Here is a 22,072-nt window from a genome sequence, read left to right as displayed (position 1 = left end):
ACAATACACTGCATTGTGATCCTTTTTAAAATCGTATCTTAAAATGTCATCTTGCATCCATTTTTGTGCACTGCATTGTGATCCAGGTGGGTGTGCTTTACATCTTGCATCCTTTTTGTACATTGCATTGTGCTCCTTGGGTGTGCTTTACTTGTGTTCCTTTTTAAATTCGTATCTAGGTGGGTGTGCTTGACATCTGGCATCCATTTTGTGCACTGCATTGTGATCCTTAAATAATTGAATCCTGGGCCCCACCTATTGCTGTGAATTTGTATCTGTGTCCTCTTGGGCTGCCTCTGGAGTAAGGGCCAGGACTGTGCAGTGCAGCACCCCCCTTCTTCTCTCATCTATCCTCTGCCACTGAGATGGCACTCGCCATCTCTCCTATCATCTCTAATTGGTACACTATCACCTATCCTCCCTCTCTTACGATGTCTGGACGGAAAAAGCACACAAAAGACATTCTGGGTGCAAATCCTGGTTTTCCCATCGCAGACACTAATGTCAGTGCATCTTCCAGAGAGATCTTCACCAATATCCTTTTCTCTGTCCCCTCTCCAGACCTACGGACTTCTCGTTTCACCTCTACTCTCTCCTCTACCACATTCTTTCCCATTAATGGTGGCACCAAGTAGGAAGTCCTCTTGGCAGCCTTCTTCTCATCACGCTGCATCATTAATGTCTACCACACTGGCACTATTCTGGTTCAGGGTCCTCAAGCCAACTTCCCTCTCTTTGATCGGATCCTGCCGTCCCTCATTAACTTTCTTCCTTCTCCTGTCTCTTCCCACGCCCCTGCCTGGAGTACCGCACCCCTGTACTCCACTCAGAAAACCTTCAAAGGCAGAGACCGTCTCCACCTGGTGACTTTTAACGCCCGTTCAGCCAACAAACACTCTGCTGCCATCTGCCTCTTTCTCGAAGACACTGACCTCGACATTCTCGCTCTTACTGAGAAATGGTTCAATGCCAGCTCAGTCACTGCTTTAAACTCCCTCCTACCTGACGGCTTCAAGATAATTTCCAAGCCTTGAATTCACCCGGCTGGCGGTGGGGTTGCCTTAATCTTCCCCGAGTGAGTTCCTTCCTCCATCTTACCCACCTAGCTCGGTTCCATGTCTTAAAAACGCAGAAAAAATGGCTGTGAATACAAAATATTGCAGCAAGAATGCAGTGGTTTTTTGCGCCACAATCATGTAAAGGATGCGGGGGACACCCTTGCAACTCCTGGACCCATTATACCACTTAAGGGGAGTGGGGAACACCCCCGCAAGCACTGCTCCCCTTAAATGGTATAATGGCATACACCTTTACCGGGTCAAACCACAGCATTTTTGCCGCAATTTCTTTTACCAGTGACATTTTTGCCGCAATTTTATTACCTGATACCCCCAACTCCACTCCACTGTTCCTTTGAGAGCCTGTTATGCAAGTTGGTCATCTCTCCCTCCTCCACCCTGACCATTACTACTATTTACCGGCCAACAGGCGCTACCTCCCTGTTCCTCTCTGAATGGGGAGATTTCTGTTGCTCCTTACTTTCAACCTCCTCTAATCTGCTCCTCCAGGGTGACTTCAACATCCAATTGGACTTCCTTGCACAGCATCCCCTCTTTTCATTGATCCCTGCACATCTCTATCCATGAACATTCTCCCTTCTGGACCAGCCCACTCTGCTGGACACACGCTGGACATTCTTATTTACTCTGACCTCCCTCTCTTCTACTCTGGTCACCCCCCTCTCTTGGCCAGACCACTCTCTTCTCTCCTCCCACCTGGGTCCCTTTGGCCCAGTGACCGCACCTCGAAAGCCGTGCCAACCTTGTGCACAAACATCCGCCCGATGAAATGAGTGTAAGCTGCAGCTTTCACCTCCACCTTTATCCCTCCTTGCACCCCTAATTCAGACTCTACCACCGACACTGCTCTCAGCAACTTGCACTTATGCATGAACAACACGCTTGACATTCTTGCCCCAGTCATGAGTATCCGCCTGAAACCCGTCTCTAAGCATAACAACTGGTACAACTCCGAACATTCAGGCACGGGTATCTGTTGCATCCAAGAACAAGGCTGAACTTTTCAAAAATTGCCGGGAACTAGCCAACCCTACCGCAGTCTCCTCCTCCTCCTCCCCTCTTCCTTCCCAGGCCCTCTGCAACGCACTGGCCACTCACTTTGTCACCAAAACTCAAGACCTCTTGAACAGCCTTGTTACTCACCCTCCCAAACCAGCCCACACCCCCTTGCCTCCTTTGGCCTCTCACGCTCCACCTTCCCCCTTCTCCTCCTTCGCCCCTGTCACACCTGAAGAAATCACCAGAGTTGTCCGCTCTATGAAGGTCTCTTCCAGACAGGTTTCCCCTTGCTCATCTAGAACCATCAAGGACAGCATTGGCTCTCTTGCCCCCGCACTTGCTAATCTCTGCAACCACTCCTATGCCACTGGATCTTTCCCCTCCTCCCTCAAGCACTCCCATGTGCGCCCCCTCCTTAAGAAACCTTCAGCCGACCCAACTTGCCCAGCCAACTACCACCCTATTTCCATCACCACCTTCCTGGGGACACTTCTGGAGAAGTTGGCCTTGCCTGAACTCAACTCTCACACTATACTTGTTGGTGGTCTCGATCAGTGGTCGAAGTGTACGAAAAGAAGCAGTGGAACTATGTTCCCTGCTAGCCTGCACCCACTCCCTACAAACCCCATCACCACACCGCTTCCCACACCCAATGCAAACCCCAAAACACATGCACCTGCTGTTTGAGGAAGCGTTCAGTGCAGTGCACTGAAAGTGCAAGTTTCAACGTCTTCCTACACTGCTATTTTAAATTGAAACCGTTCCGGAACGGGTTCTTTTCAAATAAAAGTATAGGAGCAGTAAAACTTAATTTAAATAAGTAGTGGAGCACCGCTCCCAACCGCTCCCGCTCACTTCGACCACTGGTCACGATGACCATCAATCTGGATTCCGAGGCACAGAAACTGCTCTTCTAACACCTGTGAAGAACTGCTTACATCTCTGGATTCCAACTCCCCAGCTGTCCTCATCCTACTTGATCTCTCTGCTGCCTTTGACACGGCCAACCACTCCATCCTCATACAAAGGCTCCACAACACCCTTGGTATCTTGGAATGGGCACTGGACTGGCTGGCCTCTTTACTAACTGACTGCTCTTCCCAAGTCATCCTGGGCACCTTCTCCTCTTGTACTTCCTTCTCCACGTGTGGTGTGCTCCAGGGTTCTATCCTCGCCCCTTGGCTATTTAACATCTACCTTACTCAGCTGGCACTCCTCATCTCCTCCTTCTCCCACAACTTCCAGTGTTATACGGATGGCACACAACTCTTTTTCAAACTTCCTGCTGACTCACCTGCACCTTCCATCATCCCAGGCTGCCTATCTGCCATCCAGGAGGCCTGGTTCACTTCCAATGACCTCTGTCGCAAGGCCAGCAAAACGAAAAAGATCCTTTCCATTGGGACCCTGCTCTCACCTTCTTCCCTTCACTCTGGCCTTCCTCCGCGGGCTCTCACTCTGCTCCTTCTTCTGAAGCCAGAAATCTTGGAGCCATCTTCGACTCCTCTCTCTCCTTCCTCTCTCACACCAAGAAGTCCTACTTTCAGCTCTTCCTTCTCAACAGAATTCTTCCTTTTCTAACTTTTCCCCAGAAGCTCAATGTTACTCCTGCCAGGCTTGACTATTGCAACAGCCTCCCCCTGAATCTACCTTCTTCCACTCTGCGACCCCTCCTGCTAATCCAGCATAAAGGTAGCAAGACATACCCTTGGCCTCAGGGACCACATCTCTCCTGCGCTAAAAGGTTTTCACTGGCTCCCGGTTGCTTCACAGATTAAAATCAAATCCCTCTTTATCAGAGGCCCAAGCTTTCTGGGGCCTGGGACCACACTATCTGCAACTCTCTCTTACTAAATATTCTCCCTCTGGACCTCTGCGTTCCTCTGGCGCCAACTCTTTGTGTGTAAAGCGTTTCACTAAACAGAGGCCAGGAGGTCGATCTCTTTCCTCTGCTGGCTCTCTCTTTTATGGAACAGCCTCCCCCTCCCTATAGGTCTTGAGCAGGACTTTCTTAAATTCTGTAAGCTCTTCAATACCTTCCTCTTTACCTCCTCTTTCCCCCTTCTCTCCTCTGCTAGTCTCACAGTTGTTTTGATTGGGTACCAGGGCCCTTATGCATCCTTGGGGCCCTGACCTCCCATACTCAATCGCCCCCAGCTTCTGTCAATCCTTAGCACTTGCCTCAGCACACCCTCCATCCTGGAGGCTCGCACTTACCTTACCATGCACTTCATCTGTTGTTCACCAAAGAGCACGGGCACCCTAGCACCTACCCCTGCTGACCCGTGCCTCTGCACTTGCATGTTCTGAATACTCACAAGGCATAGTGGGTTCGTTCTCTTGTTCCCCATCTGTGTATTTATTATGTTATGTATTTTAATGTGTCTCATTCCCATGTCCCCTCCCTGTTCCTTGTAGGCGCTTTGAAACTGAATTTACTTGATTGATATTTCTTTTATATTGCGCTCGTACACAAGTGTTTCAGAACGTGACGAGGCAAGGGAGGGGAACAGGGGAGAACAAAACAACAATTTTACTAGGCCCAGTGACATTGAGAACACGCAAGTGCAAGGGAGAGGGGAAAAGTGCATGGGAGGGGGGAGAAGTGGAAAGTGCAGAACAGGGAGCAAACAGATAAATAATAATAAATAAATAATAAGGCAACAGACAGTAGTAGTGCATCCAGCAAGTGGCAAGTGCTGGGTTTAAGGCAGAAGACAGGGTATGTCTGATAAGTGCAGGAAGAAAAAGAAAAAAAAGGGGGGGACTGTTCGGGTACAGATACAGACCCCAGTGCAGGGGGTGGACCGCAGCAAGTGCGAGTGGGTGGCAGGGTGAGCAGGTACCTGGGCCCAGGAAGACAGAGGGTAGGCCAGGTGCACAGTGCCAAGATAGAACAGGTCAGCAGGGCAGGGGGGGGTGAAGGCAGAAGCAAAGAGGAAGGTCTAGAGGTGCTTGAGGTGCTTCCGGAACCGGAGATGGTTCTCCTCAAGTTTCAGAGTGGCAGGGAGGCTGTCCCAGAGGGAGGCCCCAGCCGAAGAAAGAGATCTACCCCCAACTCGTTTTTTTGAGAAACTACGACTGACCCTGAGGGAATTAGAGGTAGAGAAGCAAAGGGCTCGAGAGGGGCGGTATTTGCGGAGGGATAGCTGAAGATATTTTGGAGCAAGCCCCAGGAAGCCTTGTGGACAATGCCGAGGGTTTTGAATTTTTTCCTTGCATCAACTGGAAGCCAATGGAGAGATTTCAGAGCTGGAAAGATACAATCCCAGGGCTTGAGGCCAAGGACAAGTCTCACAGTCCTGTTCTGGATTAGTTGCAGAGGGCGGAGAGTAGAGGCAGGTAGATTTAGAAAGAGGCTGTTACAATAGTCCAACCTAGAGAGAACCGGAGCTTGTGAGACTGAGCTTCTGGGGGAAGGAGAGAAAAAGCAAAGTACCTCTGATGAGGTGAAGTAGGAAGTTTGACTTTTTTGAGACATCAGAGATGTGGGCAGAGAAGGAAAGTGTGGAGTCAAAGATGACCCTGAGGTTCTTAGACTCGCAGGTTGGAGTAAGAGGAGGGCCAAGGGAGGCCAGCCAGAGAGTGAGGGGAAAGGAGGGTGCAGGTGTGCCAATGAGGAGGATCTCCGTCTTGCTGCCATTCAGACAGACTTGAATGGCAGTTGGGCAGTCAGAGATGAGAGAAGGAGAGGAGGTGGACGAGGGCAGCCTGAACATGAGTTGAGTGTCATCAGCATAGCACTGGAAATTGGAGCAGAAGATGGCAATGGAGTGGGCGAGAGTTGGCAAGTATTGAAAAGCCAGGGCGAGAGGTTAGAACTATAGGGAACACCACAGGTAGAGAGGGAGTTAGATGATACAAAGGACCCAAGTTGGACCTGGGAGGGCCGATCAGAGAGGAAAGAGGTCAGCCAGGCCAGGGCTTGATCAGTGTTACCCAAGTTATCATGGAGACGGTTGAGCAGCATGGTATGGTTGAACGTGTCAAAGGCAGAAGAGAGATCAAGAAGGATGAGGACAGAGGGAATGTTAGAGTTAAGGTTGCAGAGCAGATCTTCAAGGATGTTCAGGAGAGCAGTGTCTGTGCTTCTAGCAGCTCTGAAGCCAGACTGGTGGTCGTGGAGACAGCCAACAGAATCGGAAAGCTGAGAAATGGCCAGCTTTTCCAGGAGTTTGCCCAGAAAAGGAGTAATGAAAATTGATAGTTAGCAGGACAAGAAGAGCCGGCTGTGGGTTTCTTGAGAAGAGGATGCTCAAGGGAGTGCTTGAGAGGGCAGGGGAAGATCCTGAGGCAAAGGAGTGGTTGCAGAAATCGGCAAGGGCAGAAGTGAGGGTATCAACGTAGTCCTTGATGGTTTTAGAGGAACAGGGATAAACCTGTTTTGACAAGGCTTTCATAGCCTTGTTGGGCTTGCTGTATAAGCGCCCAACAAGCGAACAATAAATAAATAACAATAAATAAATAAACAAATAAGGCATTCTTCTTGTTTTTATGGAACAGCGCCCCATCATGTGTGTCAGCATCTATTTTCACACCTGGATTTCAAGCCTTGATTTATTTATTTTATTTATTTATTTGGATTTATCAAGCACCCAGCGTCATTGTGGCGCTGTTACAGAATATTCAGCTTAGTGCATGTTAGCAACAATGGTTTATAGGCAAGTATATATAACATGGTCGAACGGCTGTTCCGTGGTTACAGAGGAACAGTGTGGGAGGCAGTGCAGAGTAATAGACTGTTTAGTTGAACAACTTTGTTTTCAGGGTTTTTCTGAATGTAGAGAGGGATTCTTCGCTTCTTAGACTGGGCGGTAGCGAGTTCCATGCTTTGGGGAAAAGAACTTCAAAGCTGGTCCTGCCGGCTGGGGGGACGCTGTTGCGCACAGCTAAGATGGCCGCCTAGGTGAAGAGCTCCGGCTCGATCGAAATCCTTCAACTTATAAATCCTTCCAGGTTTGTGCTGGCCGTCGCACTGCTACAGAATATTGCGGGGGAAGGTCCTCGGAAGACACCCTGTGAAGGCGGTGCGCGAGGACAGAGATATCATCGTCTGCATCTGCAACGCCTGTTGAGCCGCGGCTCGGCCGCCAGTGGGCTCCAGGCGACTCTCACTCGAGCCCGGGGCTCGCAACGGCAGATTGGCCTGGTGGGCGAGGGGCAGCCCGCCGAAACACAAGTGCTGCCCGGGGGCGGCGACGCTCCGCTTCTTCTCCTTCTCGTCTGTGCGGAGGCAGGAGCGCAGACCTCCCCCACCGGACTTCAGGCTGCAGGAAAAGCCCGACGGAGTTACGCCGCGACGACAACGCTTGCCCCCTCGGAGCCTGGTCCCCCCGCGGCTAAGCCCAGCTAGGACTAAGCTGATGAAGTAAGTGGGCTGATCGGGGTGGCGGAGATACCGGGGGCCAACACCCTGTAGAAGTTACATCCGTGCTACGGGAGCGGGGGCAAGCGGTACAGATTTGGGGGCGAGGCCCTACTATAGACGGAGGCTGCCGCTGCTGCATCGGCGAGGGACGTGAGAGCGCTGCAAGAGAGAGCGCAACCCGACGCCGGGAATCACTCCCTAAGTGAAAATCCTACTCTCAGGACCTCCCGGGAACTAACACTGTCTGCCACTGTGGCCTCGGGGAGAAACAGGGTGTGCCGCGAGATGGTGGTTAAAGACCGACTGAATGCCAAAGACACTGTGGTAGAACGCCCATGCGACGAGACAGACCCTGGGCTCCTATACACGTTGTGACACACTTTGGGCAGTGGAGCTCGGAGGGCCACCAAACTCCTTCCCTAATACCCGCTCACCCCTGCATGGAAGACGACAGTGTGGGTGACGGTGGCACTGCGTCAGACCCCGACTGAGGAGCGCAGCCGATACATCGGGAGCTGCGGGATAGAAAGGCTCCTGGCAGCGGTCGAACACAACACCCCTGGGGCGAGATTGTACACCCGCAGAAAGGCAGTGTTTACCTCCATACCTGCATTGTGGTGCGCTATCAACGTACAGCATAACTGCTGCGGGCAGTCATTGACGGCCAGCAACACACACACGTGGGAAAGCACAGTCCACCCTGGAAGTTGCGACGTCGCCTAATGGGCCGCACTGAGAAGAAAGCTGCAGGGGTAAGAAAGACTGGCTCAATGGATTTCTACACAAGCTCCCAACAACAGGAGACACCAGGAGGTGCAACACAAACTCCTGAAGGCCAAAACACAGACCCCTTAGAACGCTTGGCAACAATTGTGCAAAATGGGTTCCTGGCCGTCAACGTGAAACTTGATGACATAGTGGCGATGATTGGTTCCTTGAAAGCGCGAGTGGAAAAGGAAAGTGCACGCATCTCGGAGGCAGAAAACAGGATAGGCGTAAATGAAGACGTGCTTACACAACACGGTCGTGATATAGCCCTACTCCAGACAGAGCTCCGTAAGACGCAAAATAAGTGCGAGGATCTAGAATCCAGGTCCCGCAGGAATAATATCTGCATTGTTGGAATGGCGGAGTCGTTTGGCAAGGTCTCCATGGAAAGGAGTGTGGAAGAATTATTGAAATCCGTATAAGGGGAAGACTCCCTGTCCAACCACTTCCTCGTTGAAAGGGCTCATCGCATCCTGGCACCAACCCCCAAGCCCGGCGCTCCACCCCGAACCATCATTGCACGTCTCCTGAACTATAGAGACAGAGACACGATCCTTCGACTAGCAAGAGAAAAGAGGACACTACACCATGAAGACAACAGGATACATATATATCCAGACTTTTCTGCAAGTATACAAGCACAGCGCAGATCCTACGAGATGGTCAAAAAACAGCTACGACTCCGCAATACACCCTATGCCTTGATTTTCCCTGCGAAGATGAGAATCCAGCATGGGGGCAGAGCCCACTTTTTTGAAAACCCGGCAGAGGCGATGGCATATATTGAGGCCTCTATTCCGCTGCCCCCTAGAAATCGTGAAAGAGACTCAAATGCAAGACCCTGCCCGGGTGAAGGCAGAGGCGATCCGGTGGACGGATGAGGCATCCCCCCTGCTAGCTGAAACATGTTCTCTTCGCTGTGCAGTCGACACAGCTAAACTGGACCAAAACCCGATGTAACCGGGCCGTAGAGTCTCCTGCGTGGGCGGCCAGACGGCTGGGCATTGCTCTGCGATGAAGCACCCTCAGGAACGTTCCAATCAGTTGCTTGGGTTCATCGTCAAGTTGGGGCAGATGATGTGGGTGGCGGGCGGGAAGGGGCAAAAGGGGAGGTTTTCTTGTTGTGATCACTGCCCAGACGAGTTTAAGTCTGGGAGGAGAGTTTGCGCAGTTGAAGGTTATAGGTTTGTTGGAAAAAGGTCTCACAGATGCAGCCACCATCCCAGTCCTGATTGCACATGCATCTATGGTTGTCACAATACAATACAATGCATACAAGTAGGAAATGGGTGATGGGTTAAAGGTTATACTAATAACATGGAATGTCCGAGGCCTAAACAATCCAATGAAAGCTAGAAAGGTGGGCAATTACGTTAGCAGGCACAGGCCCCAAATTTTAATGCTACAGGAAACGCATGCGCAGGGCTGGATTAATGATCAAATACTGGTGAAATGGGGCAAGCAGCGCTATTACACGAACTACTCCTCACAATCTAGGGGGGTAAGCATTTTGATTCACAAATCGTTAGGGTTCATCGAGAAAGGCCACCCGGTGGACTCGACGGGCAGATATGTGCTTGTTTGGGGGGTAATTGCTGGAGAACAGACAACCCTGGTAAATACCTATGGTCCTAATCTTGAAGACCCAGACTTTTACTTACACAAATTTGAAATCCTTTCTAAACATGAAGCAACAACCATACTATGGGGGGGGACTTTAATGTGGTGCTAGACCAGACCCTGGACAGGTCCGCCAAGACACCTAGGCCACCCTCCAGGACGGCACTTGCTCTGAAGCAGATAACACAGCAGCTGTCCCTGCTAGATGCCTGGAGAGTGCTCCACCCAACAAGCAAGCGTTACACGTTCTATTCCTCCATACATGATAGTGAGTCACGTATAGACTATTGGTTTGTCCCCTCAAATACTACACACGCCCTACAGAGCTGCGAAATCCTCCCCCGTACATTATCTGATCACTCCCCCGTGACCATGGAAATTACCCTCAGGGACGTCCCTAAGCCGGCTAGAAGGTGGAGAATGCCTATTGGTATATTAAAAGACCCAAACGTAGCGGAAGGCCTACACACAGACATCGCCAATCTCTTCGCAGACAACATAGTGTCTGTTGACCATGTCTCGTCAGTCTGGGAAACATTCAAGGTGTGGGTAAGAGGGGTCCTAATATCTAAAACAACGGGCTTTCTAAGGGAGGTACGCCGGGACATGGAGAGGGTGGAGAGTGAGCTGAGCGTACTGGAGGAGACATATTACCGGACACATGGAGGAGACACCCTTGCTGAAATACATAAATCTCTCAGGGAATATGACAAACTTGCGTTAAGGGAAGTACATTATATAGCAGCCCCTTCCAGGGCTCGGAGGTACGGGGAGGGGAATAAGGCAGGGAAAATGCTGGCCAATCTGGTTAAGCAGGAACATCATATGGCCCCGATTGCATCGATCCATTCGGCACAAAATGTGATGGTAACAAGCGAACAGGGAATAAACGATGAATTTGTAGAGTTCTATAAAACACTATGTGCGAATAAAGATAGGAAATCCCCTGATGAGATCAAAGCTTATTTGGCCACCTTGGAGCTTCCCAGACTCACAGAAGAAAAGAGGCTGATATTGGAGCAACCTGTCACGGCAGAGGAGCTCACTGAGGCGATCAAGGGGCTCGCGTCTGGTAAGGCGCCGGGCTCGGACGGCCTGGGAGTGGAATTCTACAAGGAATTCCGGGAAGAACTGGTCCCTGTTTTGCTGGAAGTGTGGGGGGAGGCCCTGGGTAAACAAACGCTGCCACAAACAATACACGAGGCCATAATCACGGTGTTGCCCAAACCTCAACGCCCGCCGCAAGATATGTCATCCTATAGACCCCTGTCCCTGATAAATGTGGACGCAAAAATCTTTGCGAAAGTGCTGGCAAACCGTATGCTACCCATCACGCCATTATTAGTACACACAGATCAAAGCGGATTTATTCCCCAAAGGTCCACCGCCCTAAATTTGCATAGGCTATTTGGCATAATGTTACAGATTAACCCGAACAAACAAGCAGTGGCGATCTCCCTTGACGCCGAGAAAGCGTTTGATTCGGTTTCCTGGGAGTATTTGTTCTTGGTGTTGGAGGCATTTGGGGTTGGCCCATATTTCATTCAGTATGTCAAGTTGCTTTACACAGCTCCATGTGCGAAAGTATACAGGAATAGAACTATGTCTCAAATGTTTGAACTGGGCAGAGGTACCAGACAGGGGTGCCCCTTCTCCCCTATCCTTTTTGCTTTGACAATTGAACCCACGGCAACGGCGATACGGTTGAGACATGGCAACAGGGGCATAACGCTGAAGGGAGCCACCCAATTAATATCGTTATATGCGGATGACATGCTACTTTATGTTCGAGAACCCGATAAAAACATTGTTCCCATCATGACAGACATCAATGAATTTGCAGAATACTCGGGATACACGGTTAACAGCTCCAAATCAGAAGTGTTCCCGCTCACCCCTTACACAAAATGCCCAGCTCACATGTGTGGCCTTAAATGGTCTGAACACCACATCAGATACCTTGGGGTGCGGGTCTCTTGTAATAAACAAACATTATGCATTGATAATCACGACCAGGCGCTGCATACACTTAACATTAAATTGCAGGTCTGGAGGCGTCTCCCAATTTCATTACACGGTAGAATTGCCATTCTTAAAATGATTGTACTTCCGAAACTACTATACTTATTTGTAAATATCCCTATATGGCCGGGGAGAGAGTTCTTCTCTAGACTTCGCTCCATGGTGGTGTCCTTTCTGTGGAACGGGAAGTCGGCCAGAATCAGCTGGGAGAAGATGACAGAGCCATATGAGAAGGGGGGGAATAGCTGCACCAGACTTTGAGCTCTATTACACTGTGTCACAAGCACAATTTTCAAAGTACTGGTACGATGAATGTGACAACTCCCCTCATACGCAAATAGAAGAATACACCACCGAGCCCACGAACATCATGTCAGTGATTTTTAATACCGGACATAAAGACTCCTGCGAATTCGACCCTGTGAGTTGCACGGTGAAAGCCTGGGGAGCAATATACAAAAGACTGAAAATAGAGATCCCGTATAACCCCGATACACCCCTGTGGAAATACCCTGGCCTCCCCCCCACGTTTGACACCGACATACAGGAAACCTGGGACCCTGGCATGGAGATGAAAATAGGCGACATGTACATAGAGGGGAAGTTTGCGACCCTTGCGGTGTTCACTAGGGGCATGGGAGGTGGGCAGCTCAAGACATTGCAGTATTATCGAATGAGATCTGCATATCAAAGGCGCTGGCCATCATTTCCAGACTAACCCCCTTCTCACCCGTGCTTGCGGTTGGCCACTACACAGGGCAGGTTGGGAATCTCCAAACTTTATAAGGCAATACAGACTCACTCCGTTGTGGTAAACCAGGTGAGGGAGAAATGGGAAACTGACATGAAAATGCCAATACCAGAAGAAAAGTGGGTAAGATACTGTGCGCTTACGAAAAGAGTATCCCTCAATGCCGGGCTTCGTCAAATACAGTTTAAAATACTAAACAGGCTGCACTATACCCCTGCTAGGAAAGCTACATTCACGCCTGACGACCCAGGCAAGTGCCCCAAGTGTGGGTCCCCGGCAGCGGGGTCCTATCATGTGTACTGGGAGTGTCCAGCCGTGGCGCGGTTCTGGGAAGGAGTTGCGAATATGCTAAATGAAGTCACACAGATCCCCCCCGCACTTGACCCCACAAAAATACTTATTCGGTGACATTGGTAAATGTTCCGAAAAACTCAGAAGGCTGTTTAATGTGTCATGTGCCATAGCTAAAAGATGTATACTGAAGGCATGGAAGAGCCCGGCTGCCCGCACCATGGACGCCTTCCTACGGGAGTTAACCTACATAAACAAATGCGAGGAGCAATATGTACTGACCCAGCCGAGCATGAGTAGGCCAAAAGACATCTGGGGCCCATTCAGGGCATACCTCTGTGATATGCTTTCAGATACTGAAACGACTATTTAAATGACAACTGTTAATCATTTAACAAAGATATTGTTATGTATGCGATTGTATATTGTGTTCACTGTGCGCTAATGCAACTGTTGAGACCATCAATAAAAATATGTTTAAAAAAAAAAAAAAAAAAAGCTGGTTCTGCCGGCTTTCACTCTGTTAAATGCTGGGACTGAGAGTTGGTGTGAGTATTTTTTTTGCGTTTTGGTCTGTGGGTTAATGCTTGGTGTATTCTTTCTACTGCAAATGCTGGCGCGGTTTGGGCGAGGCATCTGTGTGTGATTGTGAGAGCTTTGAATGTTATACGCTCTTTGACTAGGAGCCAGTGTGTGCCTCTTCTTGCCTGGGTGATGTGCTCTCTCCCGGTAATGCTGAGTGCTGCTCTGGGGGCATTGTTCTGTGCTATTTGCAATCGATTGATGTTATTTGTAGATGTGCCAAGGAGTAGGATATTGCAGTAGTCTAGTTTTGCGCCTATTGCGGCTCTAGCAATGTTGAGGCGGTTCTTTTGTGATATGTAGGGTTTCACAGCATTTATGATTTTAGAGGTGAGAGCTGCTGCTGATGAGTTGGCGCTAACTTGCCTGTCCATAGATAAGATGGAATCTAGATAGACGCCTATGGTTTTCACTGAGGACGAGGTTGTAACAACTGTCTTCATTGATGAAGGAGCTATATGTGTAGTCAAGTCTTTTTAGGGCTTCTTTGGGGCCTAGCAGTAGTATTTCAGTTTTATCCCCATTTAGACATAGTCTATTTGCCGCTATCAAAGCCTGGATCCGGGCGTATATGTTTTGGAGGGTTTTGAGGTCTTGGTCATAGTTGCCTGTTAGGGGAATGAGACTTTGTGTGTCGTCGGAATAGTTAGTGAAGGCTATGCCGAATTCTTCTAGGTCGCTGAATAGTGGGAGGGTGAATAGATTATAGAGCGTGGGGGAAGTGCATGAACATTGTGGGACTCCACATTCGATGGGTGATGATAGGGCAGATGCTTGGTCTGAGAAGACTCTCATGGCTCGACCATCCAGGAAGGAGGTGATCCAAGCGGTGGCTTCTTTAGAGAAGTGGGCTGTGGCAGTAAGATGTTTACAGAGGATCTTGTGGTCAACCAGGTCAAAGGCCGCCGAGAGGTCTAAGAGTAGTAGGAGTGAGGTTATGCCTTTGTCCATGGCTTCAAGTAGTTGGTTCTTGAGGTCGAGTAACCTGACTCTGTGCCGTGGCGGGGGCGGAAGCCCGATTGTCTTTTTCCGAGGGTGTTGTGCGTTTCTAGGTACGATTGAATCTGTAAATATGCGTCCTTATCCAGAATTTTCAACAGAAAAGGCACTGTGGTAATGGGGCGGTAGTTGTTTGGGGAGTCTGGGTCGAGGGAGTTTTTTTTAGTAAGGGACGAACCCAGGCTTCCTTGAGGATGGTTAGGACGGTGCTGGTGGAGAAGGATGCGTTGATGAAGGAGGTGATAAAAGGGGCCAGAGCTGTGGCACAATCTTTGATTAGGTTGGCTGGGCAGATGTCGCCTTTGCATAGTGATGGTTTGATGTGCTTCATGATCTGGAGGACTTCCGGAATAGTTACTTCTCTGAATGTGAAGGCTTTGGGTGGATTACTGCTATCTTTAGCGTTTCCGTCTGGCTTGTCCGTGTACAGCGTTGGTGAGGAGCTGGATTTGGGCAGTTTTTCAAATTGAGTTTTGATTTTGATTTTACTTAGCATGGCATGTTGGATGTTGTTGCACCATGTGGAGTTTTTCTCAGTGGGGTGAGTAGAGGTAGTGGGGATGGTAAACTCAATGTAAATAGCGAATAACTCTTTAGATTGTGAGTAAGCTTTCTCGATTCTGGCATTGTAAGTGGCTGCTTTGGCTGTGGAGATGGCCTTTTTGTATTGTCTGGCGACAGTGAGGTAAGTGTCCCTTGTGATGGGGCAGGGGTTAACCTGCCAGGAGGTTAGTGCTACTCTTTTGGCAGTACGTACATCTTTGAGTTCTTGTGTGAGCCATGAGTTAGCATGGAGTATCTTTTTGGCTTTTTTCTTTTCCAGTGGAGCTACGACCTCTATTATATCTTTTAAAGTGTTGTAAATCCCAACTAGTGTTGTCGGGTCGTTAGAGGTAGAATGAGCAAGCGCTGATGTTTCCAGGAGAGGGATTAGTCTATCTACGTTGAGCAGTATTTTAGATCTTGCCATAGTGGCTGGTTCAGGTGGGTATGGGTTCCCTCCTGTTTTTGCTGGTATGAAGAAGTGCAGTAGGTGGTGGTCGGTCCAGGTTTTGGGGGTATTGGAGCTTATGTCGGCCACAAAGTTGTGGTCGGCAATCCAGTCTACGATTCGACCTTTGGTGTGGGTAGGTTGATTCACTCGTTGGGTGAAGCCTAGATCTAAGAGAGCTTTGGCAAGGTCTTTGCTTTTTTTGTCTTTTGGGTCTTTAAAGCCCAGGTTGAGGTTGCCTAAGAGTATGACTTTGGAGTTCGCTTTCAAGTTGTCACCTAGGATTTGGGTGATGTTAGATTAGAAGTCGAGAGTTGGGCCTGGTTGGCGGTAAACAATGTGTATTGTTATAGTGTCATTTGGCGAGGGAGATATTTTAGCTGATAGTGAGTCAAAGTTATCAGCTACGTTGGTCTTTAGCTGCCTAGCGTTGAGGGTTTCTTTGATGATTAGGGCGACCCCTCCTCCTTTACTAGATGTTCGGTCTTGATGAAGGATGATGTACCCTGGTGGTAGTGTTTGGCAGACGGCTGGTCCGGAAGCTTCGTGTAGCCAGGTTTCGGCTATGGATAGTATGTCTAGGTCTAGATCGGTGATGAGATCATGGATCTCCGTTGCATGCGCTGGTAGGGAGCGAGCGTTGATGAGTGCACACTGGAATTGTGTTTTTGGTTGTCCTTTAGTTTAGATAAGGTAGGTGTGCAGTGGAGAGTGTCAGTAGTACTGGGTGTGTTTGGCATAGATGTAATGGTTGGAGGTGGAGTAAGATGGGAGTGTTTTACAAGGAGAAATTTGGTGGAGGCTGCGGGGTGAGCGGATCTGCAGACTAACCTTTGATTTCTCATGTGGAGAGGCATAGGGAGGGTGTTGGTCTGATTATGTGTGGGTGGTTTAGAAGGAGTGACAGTTTGGTTAGACCTACTAATAGGGCAGGGGACCCTAATGGACACTATCCATTAGGAGGACTAACCCTAGGGTTAGTCCTCCTAATGGATAGTGCTGGTAGGAATGGTGTAGGTGGTATAGTGTGGGAGCAGGGAAGTGAGTGTGCCATATTTCAAAGAGGGAGCCTACAATGTGTGTGTGTGTTAATTATAGGCTGGTCCAAGGACTATGTATTAGTGGACGAAGTATACAGTTCATAGGCAGTGTGGGCTAGTCGCACTAAGCAGTGGAGAGCAGTGTATACAATTCCACAATCAAATGTAGGCTAGTTCCATTGGGCAACAAGGCATTGGCGAGCAGTGCATGCAATTCCACAATCAAATGTAGGCTAGTCCCATTGGGCAACAAGGCATTGGTGAGCAGTGCATGCAATTCTACAATCTAAGGTGGACTAGTCCTATTGGGCAACAACTATATGGTTTCAGTCTTTATCAGATAGGATGCAAATGGTATTTGTCCTGCATAAATATTCTGTTATGTGGAGTCCCTCAGGATTCTTCATTGTCTCTGTTACAGTTTAACATTTTTATGAGACTTTTTGAAGATATTTTTGAAAAATATAACCTCTTTTATCATGCCTATGCTGACGACACCCACATATACCTAGCTGACCCGAACACTGGAATTGATGTCTTGGTGGATTGTTTGTATGAAGTGGATTATTGGGTGCTGGATAATGCTCTCAAGTGTAATCCTAATAAAATTTAGGTTATCCTATTTAGATCCAATCACTAATTCCATAACACAGACTATGTCCTCCCAGCTCCAACTTTGTTTGACATTCCTATGGAGCATGCAGCCAAAGTAAAACACCTTCATTTCTATTTCTAGCGAGATCTTGGCTTGGATGGCTGAATAAAGCAAATGGTGAAAGTCGCAATTTTTTAAACTTCTTCTCTTATGAAGAGCATCCCCATTTATTGAGTCTGAGCATTTGGCCGGTGTAGTCGGCTCTTGAATAAACTCCAAAAACGACTGCTGTGCTTTCACACTGGTGTAATAGTAGATGTTACCCAGCAAGATGGAAATCCCAAGCTATTCTGGGATTTTTGTAGAAGAACACTCACCACCAAAAATATCCCTCAGTTTAGCACTCATCTCTGGGCCAATGTTTTGAGGCATTGCTTACACGTCAGGAATAGCAGGTACAGCAGGTGAAGTACCTTGCACATTTGCAATGAGCGCAAATGACTTTATGGTCTTCCTCAAAACATTGTTCTTTTAGTTGTTTACGACATGAGAAGTTGTGGTACCCAAGGCGTGTGTATGTCTGCAGTTTAATTGGCTTTTCGGTAGCATTTTAAGAACAGCCATCAATGCGTGGTACCCTATTTAGGGTCTTCTGCCATTTTCCATCCTGCAAAGTTTTCATTTGTCTTCTCAGCATCTGATGGCAACATGTGCAAAATAATTAATTTCTTGACAGGCGTTCATCATGCTCAGAGAAGGATGTTTCAGCCCTAGGTTGACTTGTCTTTGGTGCTTTGCAGCGATCACATGTGTACTGGATTTAGTTTCAACAATTCCCTTTATTATTATAAGGCACCATCGTTCTCATACTTATTCAGGTACATTTATTAGCATGAGTTTGGATATGTGTTTGGCTATAACCAAACATCTCCCGCCTGGTCTACAATTACTACAAGCACATTTGTTATGCCTCCCACCGCTAAAGGTATTCCTGCTGTTTGCTTTTCAAAAGCATATATCCACTTTCCAGCCTCTGCAGTGAGGGGCGGGAGCGCTTAAATCAGTTTGTTCTTATCCATCTGAGCCCAGGGTATATACTGCACCCACACTGGGCCTTTATGCAGTAATGGCAACTGCATGCTCATTCCCCTTCTTCCCTTCCTGCTGCCACTTCCCGTTTTCCTAGCCACTGCTGCCCGCACAAACCTGTTCCTCAAATGCGGACCCCCCAGGCTCTCTACCCATGGGCTGACTGCTGCCGCCATGTCCTCATCCTCTAAATCATCCATAGGGCCCCACTCCTCCTCCCACAACTCACTGTTTGTATGTCTGTCCGATCTCACTGTCCCATAACCCACACTCCCCGCTCCGTGCTCATCACTCGTCTCCTCCTCAATATGTACATCCTTTATTGCAGTGCTATCTAGTCCGAAAAAATGTCTCCAGCCCTCCACTCATCCAACCCACACCCCAGCTTACTCCTTTTTCCAGAGAGGGCCCTCAGCAGTGCCAATTCCGCTTGCGTGGCCTGTAATGCATCTTCTAATTCCTTCTGGGGCATCCTACCCAGCAACACTCTAGTGTTAGTGTTTGTTTGATATGGGGTGGTAATATTGATAGGGGTGGGGCTTTGGTGGGTGAGGGAACATATGTTGGGTTCGTATATCCTGTGGCAGGAAGACTTGGATGAAGCCCTATTTGGGGCAGGGGTAACTATTTATTTATTTGCATTTTTAAAGCGCTCACTCAGCCCCAGGGCATCGTGGCGGCGTTACAGAATGTTTTGTTGTTGTCTTAGTTGCATATTTATAATGCGCTTAAACACCCAGAGTTTTCTAAGCGCGGACCCGGGGATCGAACATTTGTTACTTGGTGTTGTCTTGCTTTCAAGGCGCGCACGTTGCCACTCAGCTATCCTCCCGGGACAAACTAGGTTCCCTCGGGTGCTGCTGATTTAACTACACTCAGGGATGCACTGCTATCACACTGGGACTTGCATTCGTCATTATCTTCCATGTCCTACACCATCTTTCACAATTCTAGTATCTCTTTTCTCCTTTGCAGCTCCTTACCCTTGTATTTAGCAGCCAAATACATGTACATTTGTTCCGCTATTCCCCTATTATAAGAACCGTGCTCTGGCCATAGGTGGATCATTCCCCCTTGTGTCTCTGCCACCCACTGCTTGTGGTATTTCTTCTCTTTATACAATGGAAATGCAGTGCACATATACTCCAACGGAGTCATTCCCCCCATGCCAACAACCTTTAAGTTAAAAAAATGTCAAACCCTATACGAGATACAATTCACCATTAATGCTCCTACCAGTCCTTCACTTCCTGTTCCCCTGTCGCCTCCTACTCGCACTCTCTCCTCAGACACCTTCACTCCTCACACCCACTATACACACTACTTCTTCCACAGGCCCTCACCTGGCCCCGTTTGCTACACAATAAAATCTTTAAACACTAAAACAACAAGCTAAAATAATAAATTATAATAACAACCACTACTTATTCCCCCACCCGTAATATATTGGATACAGGAATCCAAGCTCTATCATTATACGGAGACCCTACTTCTTTATTCTCTTATTACAATTCAAAATATGGCGCCATCTTATTCCCTAGCTCGGAAAGGTTCCCACTTCTCTTTTTCTCTTCTCATATACTTATAACAATAATAATAATTAAATCCTGCCATGTGGCCTTCACACACTATTCAACTCCAATATACACCAATCTACCACACAACCTTGCTCCCCCTTCGTCACATACACAAACCCACACACTGTTGTCCCCTTTGCCCCACTTCCCACTTACCGCTAAACCCTGTTGTTGTCGCCCGCAAGAGGTGTGCTTACAACTGCGTGTTCACCCGCACTCCTACGTCACGGGGTCCCAATAACAGCATGCACCTTCCTAGGAACTGTGCCCCACTCCAAAGAGCAGACATGAATTCTGTGACAATGGCTCCTGTACACCACTACGGGATGCACGCTTGAGACTGGTCACTGCAGGTGTGCGTGGCCCCTCCAGATGTGCAGCCTGGAAGCCTCCGTCTTTGTGGAAAATCTGGGATCCCATCAGCGTCACCACAAATTTTGAAAAGCCACTCAATGGTCACACCAGAAAAAATACAACCCGCTAGGGAAAAAGGCCCAGCACACCTCTTGCAAGGAGAACAAGGTTTAATTTATATTAATAGTAAAGAACTCTACTGCCACAGAGCGCTCTGGCAAATTCAGCATAAGCACCAGTTTTTAAAGATAAAACGTGCCACAACTCACATCCATCATATAGGTTACAAATCCACATAGCGGATTGGTGTGACCCTATAAATAGGTGGCCCGCTCCATAGGGGATGCCAGGCCACTGGTCCCAGCTTCAACTGCTCATCTTCTTCCCTGTGGGATTGTTCTTTATACGTCATCAAGTGCAGAGCCCGTAATTGCAAATAAAAAACAATTCAGTATATGTGGCCTAATGTGCACCTGTTACAGCAGACATGGGCACAGAGGCTACTTTTGATGACTCTAAACTCCGGCTCAATCCCAGGCACGTTGGCGCTGTTCGATCCCAGACACGTCTGCGCCATTCCAGTTCTTCCCACACCAGGCTTAAAATTGTTACTTCCCCCCTGGCAACTCGCAGCACAAATCACAGGGACCCCAGATGTGGTGAACCCAGCTTCCTGCTAGGATCTTTCTGATGGATTAGCCAACTAACAGTTTTATGGTCGGTGGTCTGGGATTGACTGCAATGCTGGGGTCTTGAGACAGGGTTATCTGGACACATTAACTTAGGGTTTGGACTGGTGAAGGTTGGAGGCTCATGCCCTCCTTCTCGTGGGATAGCTTTTCACAGGCCTTGCAGGGCAGATTCCTTTTGTGATACAAATACTAACAGTATGAGACAATGAAAGGTTTATGAATTTGGTCTTTCCCACTGCTGCCTCCATTACAGCCCGACCGTTCATGCACAATCGTATTTCCCTGTTCTGGGCTTGGGTCTATTGCACTGGCTCTAGTGCGACGCTAGGCCTTGATTTCAAAATGACGGCTTGTTTTCTAAGATGGCGTTTCACTCCCATCACAATCTATATCAAAACGCGTATGATAAGATGGCCTTAGGGCAGCTTCTATCGACACCCTCCTCCCCCTATGGGTTCCCCATGTCCCTACTTCAAACTCTTCCGCCTCTGCCTCATACTAAACCTCTTGGGAGCCTGGGATGATCGTCCTTGCCCCCCACACCAACAAAGCTCACAACAAGAAGCTTAGGGGGCATAGGCACTGTAAGGGTGTCCCTAATTGTAAGGGTGTCTCTAATTACGCTCACAACAGAATAAATACACCCCCCTCTAGGGAAATAAGGCCAAGGGTCTATCTTGTAAGGATAACAAATTTAGTTTTACAGAAATGAGGATGGGGCAAATAACTCTACTCCCTGAACAGTTTTCTTCAGTCCCTCATCTGTTCCTTTCTCCTGCCACAGTGATGCCAGGCAGGGGTTTATATAGTTCTGGCTTGCTGCAGTTGTGTCACTAGATACGGGCCATGGCTCCATCCCAAACCACCCTGCTTCCATACAAGGGATGCTGCAAAGTCTTTCTTTCTTTCTGCATTGTCAGCGATTTCTGTCAGGACATGCTGCTCTACATATTGCTATCTTACATAGAAACACACTGCAGCCCTGCAGACTTTTACAAAGGCCTCGCCCCAGGAAAAACAAAAACATTTTTTATACACAATTTCCATTAATTCTATCCATATTTCACTCTTTCTACTCATGTTTCTATCTGGTCCTATAATCTCCAATTAAACTTTGTTTTCATAATTTTGTATTTTGTGTATGAGCATGTAAATCCAATTTTAGCCTGCATGGGCTCTTGACAGACAGCTGGTGAGTCACTTTGTGTGCTGCGAATCGCGAAGACTGTAGTCCAATTTTAGCATAGGCTGCATT

At 48.4% G+C, this 22,072-nt stretch overlaps 1 protein-coding gene across 3 annotated transcripts in view; it reads right to left on the bottom strand.

Annotated features, from left to right (window-relative positions):
- The window catches only part of C5QH8orf88 (chromosome 5q C8orf88 homolog), a 1,871,959-nt gene that overhangs the window by 336,822 nt on the left and 1,513,065 nt on the right, over window positions 1-22,072 (bottom strand). The window lies entirely within an intron of this gene.

Source organism: Ambystoma mexicanum, chromosome 5q, assembly GCF_040938575.1.
Source record: "Ambystoma mexicanum isolate Mex_15411 chromosome 5q, UKY_AmexF1_1, whole genome shotgun sequence".
Lineage (NCBI taxonomy): Eukaryota > Metazoa > Chordata > Amphibia > Caudata > Ambystomatidae > Ambystoma > Ambystoma mexicanum.
The sequence above is the reverse complement of the archived record's forward strand: the minus strand, read 5'-3'. Positions and strand labels throughout refer to the sequence as shown.